The sequence below is a fragment of the Neophocaena asiaeorientalis genome, unplaced genomic scaffold (assembly GCF_003031525.2).
Source record: "Neophocaena asiaeorientalis asiaeorientalis breed wild unplaced genomic scaffold, Neophocaena_asiaeorientalis_V1.1 scaffold342, whole genome shotgun sequence".
Lineage (NCBI taxonomy): Eukaryota > Metazoa > Chordata > Mammalia > Artiodactyla > Phocoenidae > Neophocaena > Neophocaena asiaeorientalis.
The window spans coordinates 1766435-1778912 of NW_020174037.1; the positions used below are offsets into that span (position 1 = coordinate 1766435).

Below are 12478 nucleotides of genomic sequence, written 5' to 3' on the forward strand. Positions count from 1 at the left end.
CTCCCTTACTTTCTTAATTCCCGAAAAGAATTTGTTCAAGGAAACATTTTTTTTACAGCTACAAAAGTAACCGTGGCTATTAGAAGTTAGGTTATCATTTTAATCGTTTCTCACTGTAAGGGATTTGCAAACAGAAAAACCCGAATGAACTTTTTGGCCAGCCCAGTATTTCAGTAGGACTGATTTGAAGACTCAGATTAAAAAACAGGCACTGGGACTTCCCTGGCGGTGCACTGTCTAAGAATCCTCCTGCCAATGCAGGGGACACGGGTTCGAGTGCTGGTCTGGCAAGATCCCACGTGCCATGGAGCAACTAAGCCCGTGCACCACAACTACTGAGCCTGCGCTCTAGAGCCTATGTGCCACAACTGCGGAGCCTGCATGCCACAACTACTGAAGCCCACATGCCTAGAGCCTATGCTCCGCAACAAGAGAAGCCACTGCAATGAGAAGCCCGTGCACCACAACGAAGAGTAGCCCCCGCACACCACAACTAGAGAAAGCCCACACGCAGCAACGAAGACCCAAGGCAGCCAAAAATAAATTTAAAAATTTATTTATTTTTAAAAAAACCAGGCACTATGCTGGGTGCTTTCCCATATCCCAGTATAATCTCATTTAATCTACATAGCAACTTTGCAAAGTATTATGATCACCATTTTGCAGGTGAACAAATAAAGGCTCTGAGAGTTTAGGGAATTCACCCCCAAGTTACATTGCTAGTAAGGGCTATGATTTTCTTGAAAACCTCATTACCAAGAATCACACTTATCCTTGAAATGAATTGCTCTTGAGCCTAGAGAGTTGACCTTGGTTGTGTTTTTTGAGAGATTAATGATTAACCTTAGTATTGAGAACAACAGCAGTCAGAAAAAAAAAAATACCATTTAGGAGTTTTGTGACCTTGAACAACTTACTGAACTTTCCTGAAACTTAGCCTCTGAAAAATGAAGACAATAAGTGCCTAATTCACTCTTCAGAGAGAGTTGTGAGCAGTGAATGAGACTACGGATTTAAAGGGTCTAAGAGTGTCTGTCACATGGTTAGTGCTTAATAAAGTTGAATTCTTTCTTCCTTCCTCCTTCTGTCACAATTTGAATATCTGCAATTAAATCATGTCATTATACATTTTCTTCTCAAACTTTCTACGAACCCTTTTCTAACTGTAATAGGATTCTTAAGAATAGTGTTTACTTATTTATAATTTATTTTATTTTATTTATTTATTTTTGGCTGCGTTGCATCTTCATTGCTGTGTGCGGGCTTTCTCTAGTTGTGGAGAGTGGGGGCTACTCTTCGTTGCGGTGCACGGGCTTCTCATTGCGGTGGCTTCTCTTGTTGTGGAGCACCAGCTCTAGGCACGCAGGCTTCAGTAGTTGTGGCTCGTGGGCTCAGTAGTTGTGGCTCACGGGCTCTAGAGCGCAGGCTCAGTAGTTGTGGTGCATGGGCTTAGTTGTTCCACGGCATGTGGGATCTTCCTGGACCAGGGCTCAAACCCGTGTCCCCTGCATTGGCAGACAGATTCTTAACCACTGCGCCACCAGGGAAGCCCAAGAATAGTATTTAAATGTATCCATAATAACTAATATTTATTGAGTGTTTTACATGCATTATCTTTGAATTCTTACCACAGCTTTTTGAGGAAGATAGTATTGTTATTATCATTTTCAATTTACAGATGAGGAAGTAGGCTGAGAGAGGGAAGTGATTGTCCAAGGACATACACGTAGTAAATGGCAGAGATGAGATGGAACCAGATCTGCCTTGTATTATTAACCTCCATGTTCTATTGCTTCAGTAAAGGTAACCACTTGCCAATTTTTCCTAGTCTGGAGAGATAGGTCCCTGGGGGGTCAATATCGGTTCTCTGGTTTTCCTGAGCCCAGGACTGTCAACTTCGGCTCTGAAGGATGGGTTGACTTGTTCGTGTCTTTCTTTGGGAACTGGCATCTTGTGATGATGAACCTTATGTGTCAACTGGACTAGACCATGGGGTGTCCAGAATAGATGCTAATTTCTGGGTGTGTCTGGTGAGAGTGTTCCTGGATGTGATAAGCATTTGAATTAGTGGACTCAATAAGGCAGATTGCCCTCCCCAGTTTAGGCAGGCATCATCCAGTCCATTGAGAGCCTGAACAGAGCAAAGAGGTGGAAGAAGGGGGAAATTCTCTCCCTTGCCTGACTACTTGATCTGGGACATCAGTGTTTTGCCTACAGTCTGGGACTTGTACCATCTGTGTTCTTAGTTCTCAGACCTTTGGAATTGGATTGGAACTTACACCATTGGCTTTGCTAGGTTGGCAGGTTGTGGGGCTTCTTAGCCTCCATAATCACATGAACCAATTCCTCATCACCTCTCTCCCTCTCTCCCTCTCTCCCTTTCTCCCTCTCTCCCTCTCTCCCTCTCTCCCCCCGCCCCCATTGGCTCTGTGTCTCTGGAAGACCTGAACTAATATGCATCTAATCAGACTAGTTTCTAGTATGATGCTTAATCTCCTATCATGATTTCCCCCGAGTTTTCTTGTAAAGTGGCAGCAGGTGCAATGGCAGCAGAACCAGCAACAAAGTACTTCTGATCAAATATGTACAGGTTCCACAACTTTCTCCAAAGATTCTAGAGCACCAAAAGGACCTCTCAGATGAAGGCTACATCTCTATTACTAATGCCAATGTTTGTGACCGATTTCCTTTAATCCCTCATAAGTTTATTTTCCCTGACAAAGCTACCTCCCAGATTCTTCAGCTTTCTTTACCATTTGTTCCAGTAGCTTTGCTCCCTCTTCTGTTTGGCTTCTTGGTGAGTAAGAGCAACTGGTGTGAGTGGAGCCCTTTCTGCTTTATAAAGCACTCTTGACCATATAATCTCATCTTGTCCTCACACTGTCATTGCCCCTACTCTGCTTCTGTCTGGAACACACTACCACTTTTAAGTCTGGCAAACTCCTGTTCATTCTGTAAGCCCTAGATCAAATATCCTCTGTTTGAGGCTTCTGAACTTCCCAACATTCTGCCACTCTGACAGCTTTGAACATGCCAAGCATACCCAGCTCAGAACCTTTGCATTGGCTGTTCTCTCAGGTTGGAACGTTCTTTCCCCAGATTTCTGCGTGACTTATCATTTCATTTCAGACTTTGCTAAAAAATCACCTCCTCCGAGAGGCCTTCATGACCATGTGTTTAAAAAGAAATCCTTCGTAGACATTAGACTATTACTAATGTTCACAAATATTGAATAATTTAGCTCAATGATGCTAGGGAAAAGAAAAGAATATTGGTTTCTCCTCAAGTTCTGTGGGCTCAAAGGATCACGTTTCTCTGAGTTCTGGAATTTCGGTGTGGCGGCTGGCTAGCTCTGGCCAGTGAACCTGGAGCAGAAGCGCCACATGTGACACTGGGCTGTGGGTGCTTGCCTCTTGGGTTCTCGCCTCACCTGCCCTGGTGGGCCCTGGATCCTCGCGCTGAGGCTGACAGCACTGGAAATTGGTGGACCCTGAGTGGGACTGTGGGGCAGCACACAGTGGGAGCTTCCAACCCAGATGGTGGAGCAGGGAAGATCAGAGGAAGCAAGTCCAGGAGGCTGAGCAGGAACCCAGCATTCGAGCCTCCTCATCCACACCCACAGCAGACCCCATGAGAACAAAATATAAACTTATGTCACGCAAAGCCCCTGCGATGTTGGCATTGTTTGTTTCTGCAGTGCAAACTCAATGTATCCTGATTGGTCCAACCACCTCCACTCCTGCCATTCTCTGATTCCTTATCCTGCTCTATTTTTCTTCATAGCACAATACTACCTGGTAGAAAGTTATGCATTGATTTACTTATTTGGTTATCATCCATCTAGCTCCAGTGGAATGAAAACTGCATCAGGGCAGAATATTCCATGGGTCTTTGTTTTGTACACTCCTGTCTTCCTATGGTCTAGTTTAGTATAGTGACTGGCACAGAGTAGATGCTCAGTAAATAATTTTGAACCATTGACTGAGTAAATGAATGGCTATCTATGCTGATATACACTTACCACACAGCCTTATGGGGTTTTTATTTACATTTATCCATTTGGAAAATATTTCTTGTGCATACTGGTTATGTACCAAACAGGCCCTGGGGAGATAGAGCAGGAAACTTCTCAGCAGATTATATGTCTGTCTCCCCTGCAATGAGCTCTGGAAAGCCAGAGACTATATTTTTCGTGTTTATGACCCCAGTTCCTCCACATAGCAGACATCCAGTCATGTCTGTTGAAAAAAGGAATGACTGAACAAGCTTGTGAAGAAGGCATTATTAGCACCTGTAAAAGAGGAAATGGACTGAACTGACTTTCTTGAGCTCACACTGCCAGTAAGAGTAAAGACCAGGCTTGACTCTTGCCCCTGCATCACCCTGAAACCTTTGCTCTTGCAAGGAGACGTTACTCTCTTCAGCTGTGACTCAGATGCAGCATGTGGGTCGTGATGGGCATCCATCAGACTGTAAGCCCCTTGAGGGCAGGGCCATGTCTGTTTCTTTCATCAGTGTTTCATCCCTAGTACCTGCCCAATGCCTGGCTGATGGCAAGAGAAACTCAATACACATATGGAATTAATGAGTGAATTCAATTTAGCAACTTTTGTTAATGTGTCCGTTTCTTTTTTTTGCCTTTGTATTTTATTTATTTATCTATCTATTTATTTAATTTTTTATTTTATATTAATTAAAATTTTATTTATTTTATATTTATTGTATATAAAAATTTTTAAATATTTTATAGTTGATTTACAATGTTGTGTTAGTTTCAGGTACACAGCAATATGATTTAGTTATACATATACATATATCTATTCTTTTCCAGATTCTATTCCCAAATAGGTTATTACAGAGTATTGAGCAGAGTTCCCTGTGCTATACAGTAGGTCCTTGTTAATTATCTTTTTTTTTTTGATGTCTGATCTTATTTATTTGTTACTCTAAGAACATTTCATTTTTGACTGGACTCAGACTTAGAAGTAGAAGCTCTCAGAGAGGACAGCCTCCGTCTCTTGGCAATCTGTTCCTGGCGTTTTTCTTTGGCCTCCTTCATTCTCTTGGCCAAAAGTTTAGCATATTCTGCAGCCTCTTCCTTATTTTTCTTAGTACGCTGTTTCTTCAGAGCAATTCGCCGACGTTTGTGTTGCAGAACACGTGGAGTAACAAGACGCTGAATCTTGGGTGCTTTGGTCCTAGGTCTCTTACCTTCTTTGTTTAGGGGCTTTCTCACAACATACTGGCGGACATCATCTTCTTTAGAGAGATTGAAAAGTTTGCGGATTCTGCTAGCTCTTTTGGGCCCCAGGCGACGAGGCACAGTAGTATCAGTGAGTCCAGGAATATCCTTCTCCCCTTTTTTTACAATGACCAAATTGAGAACGCTCAGATTGGCATCCACAATGCAGCCCCGTACAGATTTGCGCTTTCTTTCTCCAGTCCTCCTTGGTCTGTAACAGGAATGCCCCTTACTCAGTAGCAGGCGAACTTGGCCATGGGTCAAGACACCCTGCTTCATGGGGAAACCCTGTTTGTCGTTCCCACCACTGATTTGGACCACATAACCCTTCCATTCTTCACCCAGAGCGTCAGCAGCAACTTCTGTGGCCATACGCTTCTCATAAAAGGTTCGAAGTTTTCGTTCATCGTCCACTTCAATGAGTTTCTGGCAGCCAGTGGCCGGGAAAGAGATGTTCAGCTTCATTCTGAAGCTGCCGACCGCCTCCGAGGCGCCACGAAAAAGAGCTATCTTTTTTATATATAGTAGTGTGTAAATGTTAACCCCAACCTCCTAATTTATCCTTCCCCCCCAACTTTCTCCTTTGGTAATCATAAGTTTGTTTTCGAAGACTGTGAGTCTGTTTCTGTTTTGTAAATAAGTTTATTTGTATCGTTTTTTTAACTTCCACATATAAGTGATATCATATGATATTTGTCTTTGTCTGACTTACTTCACTTAGTATGATAATCTCTAGGTCCATCTATGTTGCTGCAAATGGCATTATTTCATCCTTTTTAATGGCTGAGTAATATTCCATTGTATATGTATGTACCACATCTTCTTTATCCATTCAGCTGTCGACGGACATTTAGGTTGCTTTCATGTCTTGGCTATTGTTAAAGTGCTACAATGAACATTGGGGTGCATGTATCTTTTTGAATTATAGTTTTGTCCAGATGTATGCCTAGGAATGGGATTGCTGGGTCATATGGCAACTCTATTTTTAGTTTTTTAAGGAATCTCCACACCGTTCTCCATAGTGGCTGCACCAACTTACATTCCCACCAACAGTGTAGGAGGGTTCTCTTCTCCACACCCTCTCCAGCATTTGTTATTTGAAGACTTTTTAATGACGGCCATTCTGACTGGTGTGAGGTGGTAGCTCATTGTAGTTTTGGTTTGTATTTCTCTAATAATTAGTGATGTTGAACATCTTTTCACGTGCCTGTTAGCCATCTGTATGTCTTCTTTGGAGAAATGTTTATTTACGTCTTCTACCCATTTTTCGATCGGGTTGTTTGTTTTTTGTTGTTGCTGTTGAGTTGTATGAGCTGTTTGTATATTTTGGAAATTAAGCCCTTGTCAGTTGCTTCATTTGCAAATATTTCTCCCAGTCTGTAGGTTATCTTCTCAAACAGTGTAGGAGGGTTCTCTTCTCCACACCCTCTCCAGCATTTGTTATTTGAAGACTTTTTAATGACGGCCATTCTGACTGGTGTGAGGTGGTAGCTCATTGTAGTTTTGGTTTGTATTTCTCTAATAATTAGTGATGTTGAACATCTTTTCACGTGCCTGTTAGCCATCTGTATGTCTTCTTTGGAGAAATGTTTATTTACGTCTTCTACCCATTTTTCGATCGGGTTGTTTGTTTTTTGTTGTTGCTGTTGAGTTGTATGAGCTGTTTGTATATTTTGGAAATTAAGCCCTTGTCAGTTGCTTCATTTGCAAATATTTCTCCCAGTCTGTAGGTTATCTTCTCATTTTGTTTATGGTTTCCTTTGCTGTACAAAAGCTTGTATGTTTGACTAGGTCCCACTTGCTTATTTTTGCTTTTATTTCTATTGCCTTAGGAGAAAGAAGGCATTGGTACAATTTATGCCAGAGAATGTTTTGCCTATTCTCTCTTTTAGGAGTTTTATGTATTGTATTTAAGTCTTTAAGTCTTTAAGCCATTTTGAGTTTATTTTTGTGTATGGTGTGAGGGTGTGTTCTAACTTCATTGATTTACATGAGGCTGTCCAACTTTCCCAGCACCACTTGCTGAAGAGACTGTCTTTTCTCCAGTGTACATTCTTGACCCTTTTCTCCATTGTATACTCTTGCTCCCTTTGTGGAAGATTAATTGACCATAAGTGTGTGGGTTTATTTCTGGGCTCTCCATTCTGTTCCATTGATCCATATGTCTGGTTTTGTGCCAATATCACACTGTTTTGATTACTGTAGCTTTCTAGTATTGTCTGAAGTCTGGGAGGGTTATGCCTCCTGCTTTGTTCTTTTTCCTCAGGTCTGCTTTGGCAATTCTGGGTCTTTTATGGTTCCTTATAAATTTTAGGATTATTTGTTCTAGTTCTGTGAAAAATGTCATGGGTAATTTGATAGGGATTACATTAAATCTGTAGATTGCTTTGGGTAGTAGGGCCAACAACTCCCCATTTTTAAAGTGGGGGCTGCACATAATGACTTCCTTCCAAAAAGTAAAGTAGGGAAGTGTTTGAAAAAGAGTAGCTTTACAGTGGAGAAAATTGAAAAACACTACCTCTGTCAGGTGATCAAAGTCATTATCAACAGTGATAAGTCATGTTGACTGTATGCACTCTGGATATCATGTGATGAGAAGGGCACTTTACCTCTGTGGTTTCCCTCCCCACATCTGTAGCCGCAGTCTAATCATGAGAAAAACATCAGATACATTCCCGTAGAGGGGCAACCTACAAAACACCTGACCAGCTCTCCTCACAACTGTCAAGGTCATCAAAACCAGGAAAATCTAGGAAATCGTCACAGCCAAGAGGAGGCTAAGGAGACATGATGACTAAATGTGATGTGCTATCCTGATGGAATTCTAGAACAGAAAGAGACACTAGGTAAAAATTGAGGAAATCTGAATAAACGTTGGCCTTTGGTAAATAAAAATGTTATCAACGTTGGTTCATAAAGTTTAATAAATGTATTATGGGAACATAAGATGTTAATGATAGAGGAAACTGGGGAAAGGGTGTATAGGAACTCCCTGTACTATCTTCCCAATTTTTTTGTAAATTTAAAACTGTTCCAAAAAATAAAGTCTATTTTGAAAAAATGCAGGTCCTGGATTAAGTCGATGGGAGTGAGGCCCAGGAAGCTGCAAATTTGTAGATCCAGGTACTTACTATCAGTCAATATTTAAAAAATCACGGGCTGATCATACACTTGATTGCTTGGCTGCTCCCCAGTTGGACATGATTTAATCAAAGTCATGGAGCCTGTCTCCTAGTCTCTGAGACCCTGGGCTAATACAGAGCCTGGCTCACGGAAGTGCTCCATAGAAGTGGACTGAATAATTAATATTAATGACCAGTTCTGTGTCTGTGATAGCACCCGTGGAGAGTAACAGTTAAAACAATAAGCCCCTAGGTTCAATTTCAACTAATCTTAATGACAGAGCACTTGCTTGCAGTCATTTCTCTCTCGACGCCATCAGGAGGCATCAGACATTTACCCTGGGCAGCCCTGCAATTGTAAATGATTCCTGGCCCCCATTGACTGGTCTTTGCAAGGCAGGAGTTGCTGCTTCTGGGCTTTAGGGGTCTGTTCTCTGCTCCCATGGCTGCTGGGGGAATGGGTGGGGGGGAAACAGGAGGGGGTGAGGGCCATCCCTCTGCATATGTCCAGGGTGCATGATGAGGGAGGTACTAACTGAGCAGAGCTGGGAACCAGCCAGGCCAAGCCCTTGTGGGGAGCTGGCTCCCTGCTGCCTGGCTGGATGCTTGGGCCAGAGAAGCTCAGCAGCCTGGGGAACCTCTGATGTAAACTCCATGTGAAGCCTGGTATCTCCTCCCTCCTCTCCTGGCTTCCCTGTGGCCTGGTCATTTTCTTTTCCTGTCATTTTCTTCCGAGATTGGCTGTCATTTCCTGGCTTTGATCTTTGGCCCTGGCGTTTGGTCCCAGTTTCTTTTTGACTCTGGGGCAGCAGCATCTAAGCAGATTGAGCCTCTGCTGATAACATTCTTTGGCGCTGGTCTGGGACAGCCTATTGTGTTCTGTCTTTGGAGGGACCAGTCCTGGAGACTCTGTGGACTACCAAAGGAAATTCAAGAGCAGCTTTTGAAAAGGGCTTCTAGGAGTGAACCAAGAATGGCAGCCGGCTCACTCTGGGCCAGGCAGTGTGCTGGGTGCTTTGCATGTATCATCCCATGTACCCTTAAAAGCACCCCCACGAGGAAGTAGCATGCATAGACCCATTTCCCAGAAGGAGAAACTGGGGGCCAGAGAAGTTCAGTCCCTTGCGTCTAATAAGTGGCAGAGGTGGGCTTTGAATGCAGGTGGTCTCGTGCTATTGTGTAAAGTAGGTTGTTGATTAACAGAGATGTATGCGTTAACAGAAACTAAATAATGGTGACTTAAGAAAATAGTTTTATTTCTCTCTTTCCTAAAATTCCAAGCTAAGACAAAGGGATGGAGAGGTGGGTGAGTGTAGCAGACACATCTGTATGGTGAGGAAGACAAGCCCCCTCGAGACTTACCATTTCTGTCCACTCAGATCATCTACCTTCTAATACCTGTGCCTGCCTGAGGGCTCTCTCTGTCCCCAGAGCACTCTGCCTGGAGTGAGACAGCTCAAGGTACCAGGGGATGAATGCTCCCTTCCTCCAGTATCCCTCAATCAATTTCCACAGGTGTTGGCATATAAATACCCCAGCTCCCTCGCTCCTTGGGCAGGATAACTCTGAGTCACATTCTTCGTTCTCGCAGTATTCCCCATTGTGACTGAGCTCCAGAGGCCCGTATGGTAATAAGTACACTTCATTGGTTTCTTTCCCTTCTCTGTTTCAATTCCCCACTCCCTAGTGGTGTTTCTTGGAATCACCTCTGAAATAAATGCAGTAGAATCCTTATCTCCAGGGAAGCCCAAACCAAGCACAATGGTGGTAATACTCTGCTGACCCTCAGGGACCCAAGTTCCTTCTGTCTTATTGCTGCATCAACCCCCAGGGTATTGTCCTCATCTACACAGTCAAAGCTGGTTTATTACCAATACATACATTTCCTCACCCCTGAGAACAAATAAAAAGTGAAGAGCAAGAATCTTCTTTTTAATGACACAACCCAGAAGTAGCACACATCACTTTCCCTTACATCCGGTTGGTCACAGCCTGGTCACTTGGTCACAGCTATCTGCAAGGGAGATCTTGTACTTAGTGAAAACTCAAGGGTTCCGTTACTGAAAGGAAGAAGTAGAGAATGGATTAGCATTAGCTATAGATACAATACTATATTGCTTCACTAAGCGATTGAGTGGGAAGGGTTGGTGGTGTTAGATGAAACTGGTGAGGTTAGAGAGGCAGCCTGGGTCAGAATATAAAGGAGGCTCTTTTTCAGGTTAAGGAATAATGGCTTTCCTTGGTGATGATGGGGGTGTCATTGTTTTCATCAGACATGTGACTTGATGGAGTTAATATTTTTATTAGAGAAATGCAAATCAAAACTACAATGAGCTATCACCTCACACCAGTTAGAATGGCCATCATCAGAAAATCTACAAACAACAAATGCTGGAGAGGGTGTGGAGAAAAGGGAACCCTCTTGCACTGTTGGTGGGAATGTAAATTGATACAGCCACTATGGAGAACAGTATGGAGGTTCCTTAAAAAACTAAAAATAGAATTACTAGCAATCCCTCTACTGGGCATATACCCAGGGAAAACCATAATTCAAAAAGACACATGCACCCGCAATGTTCATTGCAGCACTATTTACAATAGCCAGGTCATGGAAGCAACCTAAATGCCCATCAACAGATGAATGGATAAAGAAGATGTGGTACATATATACAATGGAATATTACTCAGCCATAAAATGGAACGAAACTGGGTCATTTGTTGAGGATGGATGGATCTAGAGACTGTCAAACAGAGTGCAGTAAGTCAGAAAGAGAAAAGCAAATATCATATATCATATATTAACGCATATATGTGGAACCTAGAAAAATGGTACAGATGAACTGGTTTGCAGGGCAGAAATAGAGACACAGATGTAGAGAACAAACGTATGGACACCAAGCGGGAAAAGCGGCGGGGTGGCGGTGGTGGTGGTGTGATGAATTGAGCGATTGGGATTGACATGTATACACTGATGTGTATAAAATGGATGACTAATAAGAACCTGCTATATAAAATATATATATAATTTTAAAAAATTATTTATTTATTTTCGGCTGCATTGGGTCTTTGTTGCTGCACGTGGGCTTTCTCTAGTTGTGGCGAGTGGGGGCTTCTCACTGCGGTGGCTTCTCTTGTTGTGGAGCACAGGCTCTAGGCACACGGGCTCAGCAGTTGTGGCTCGCGGGCTCTAGAGTACAGGCTCAGTAGTTGTGGTGCACGGGCTTAGTTGCTCCGCGGCATGTGGGATCCTCCTGGGCCAGGGCTCAAACCCATGTCCCCTGCATTGGTAGGCAGATTCTTAACCACTGCGCCACCAGGGTAACCTGGAGTTAATTTTTTAAAGAGTCCTCTTTGACAGTGAGGGGTTGGGTTGACCAGGGAGGATTGGAGGTTAGATCAGCAGACTTGTGCAGGGATCCAGATGAGAGCCTGACATGGGGCACTGGCAGTGGAGACAGAGGCTAATTCAAGATATGTTTAATTGGTATTGAGATGAGGGTTCAGAAAAGCGTTGAGGATGACACTCCAGTTTCAAGCTAGACTCCTGGATTCTGTATTCAGAGGTCCGGGACACTGTGGAGCTCTTCCAACTCAGCCTAGAGGCAGTTTCTACATGAGAGAAAGTTGTTTTCCTGTGGTTCCAGGCATGCCAACTGAGTGGCCTTAGATGGTTAAGTCACTCCTAGCCTCAGTTTCTTTGCTTGTGAAACAGGCTATTCTCATCTTTTGTGGGGCATTGTTACAGAGAATAAAGAGGGTAAGATCATTTGAGGTGGGTTAAATGGGAAAATTTTTAACAAGGAAAACTCAAGAAAGACTTAGAATTGAGATGGTTGAGATCTAAAAAGGGACACATCACACAGGGACATTTGGAAGTGGAAGCTTTCAGAGAGACTTTTATCGTATTTGGTGTGTACTTGTTGGAAAAACTGACTTCTGTGTCTAGCACCTAAAAGCTCTAGACCTGGTTTTCCCATACACTTAACTGTGTGACCTCAGGCAAGTTACTCAACCTCTCTGAAGCTCAGGTGCCACACCAGGAAAGCAGAGACAAGCATTTCTTCCTTACAGGGTTGTGAGTGTTATGTGGCAGTGTTAGTGACATGCCTATCAC

General features: G+C 43.1%; 1 protein-coding gene and 1 pseudogene across 2 annotated transcripts in view; one reads left to right on the top strand and one right to left on the bottom strand.

Moving 5' to 3' along the window:
* TMEM38B (transmembrane protein 38B) overlaps window positions 1–12478 on the top strand; it is a 152631-nt gene that overhangs the window by 116878 nt on the left and 23275 nt on the right. The gene's annotated exons all lie outside the window — the stretch shown is intronic.
* LOC112405322 (40S ribosomal protein S6 pseudogene) lies at window positions 4909–5745 on the bottom strand (annotated as a pseudogene). The gene has a single exon (XR_003004319.1). The product of XR_003004319.1 is annotated as a 40S ribosomal protein S6 pseudogene (transcript).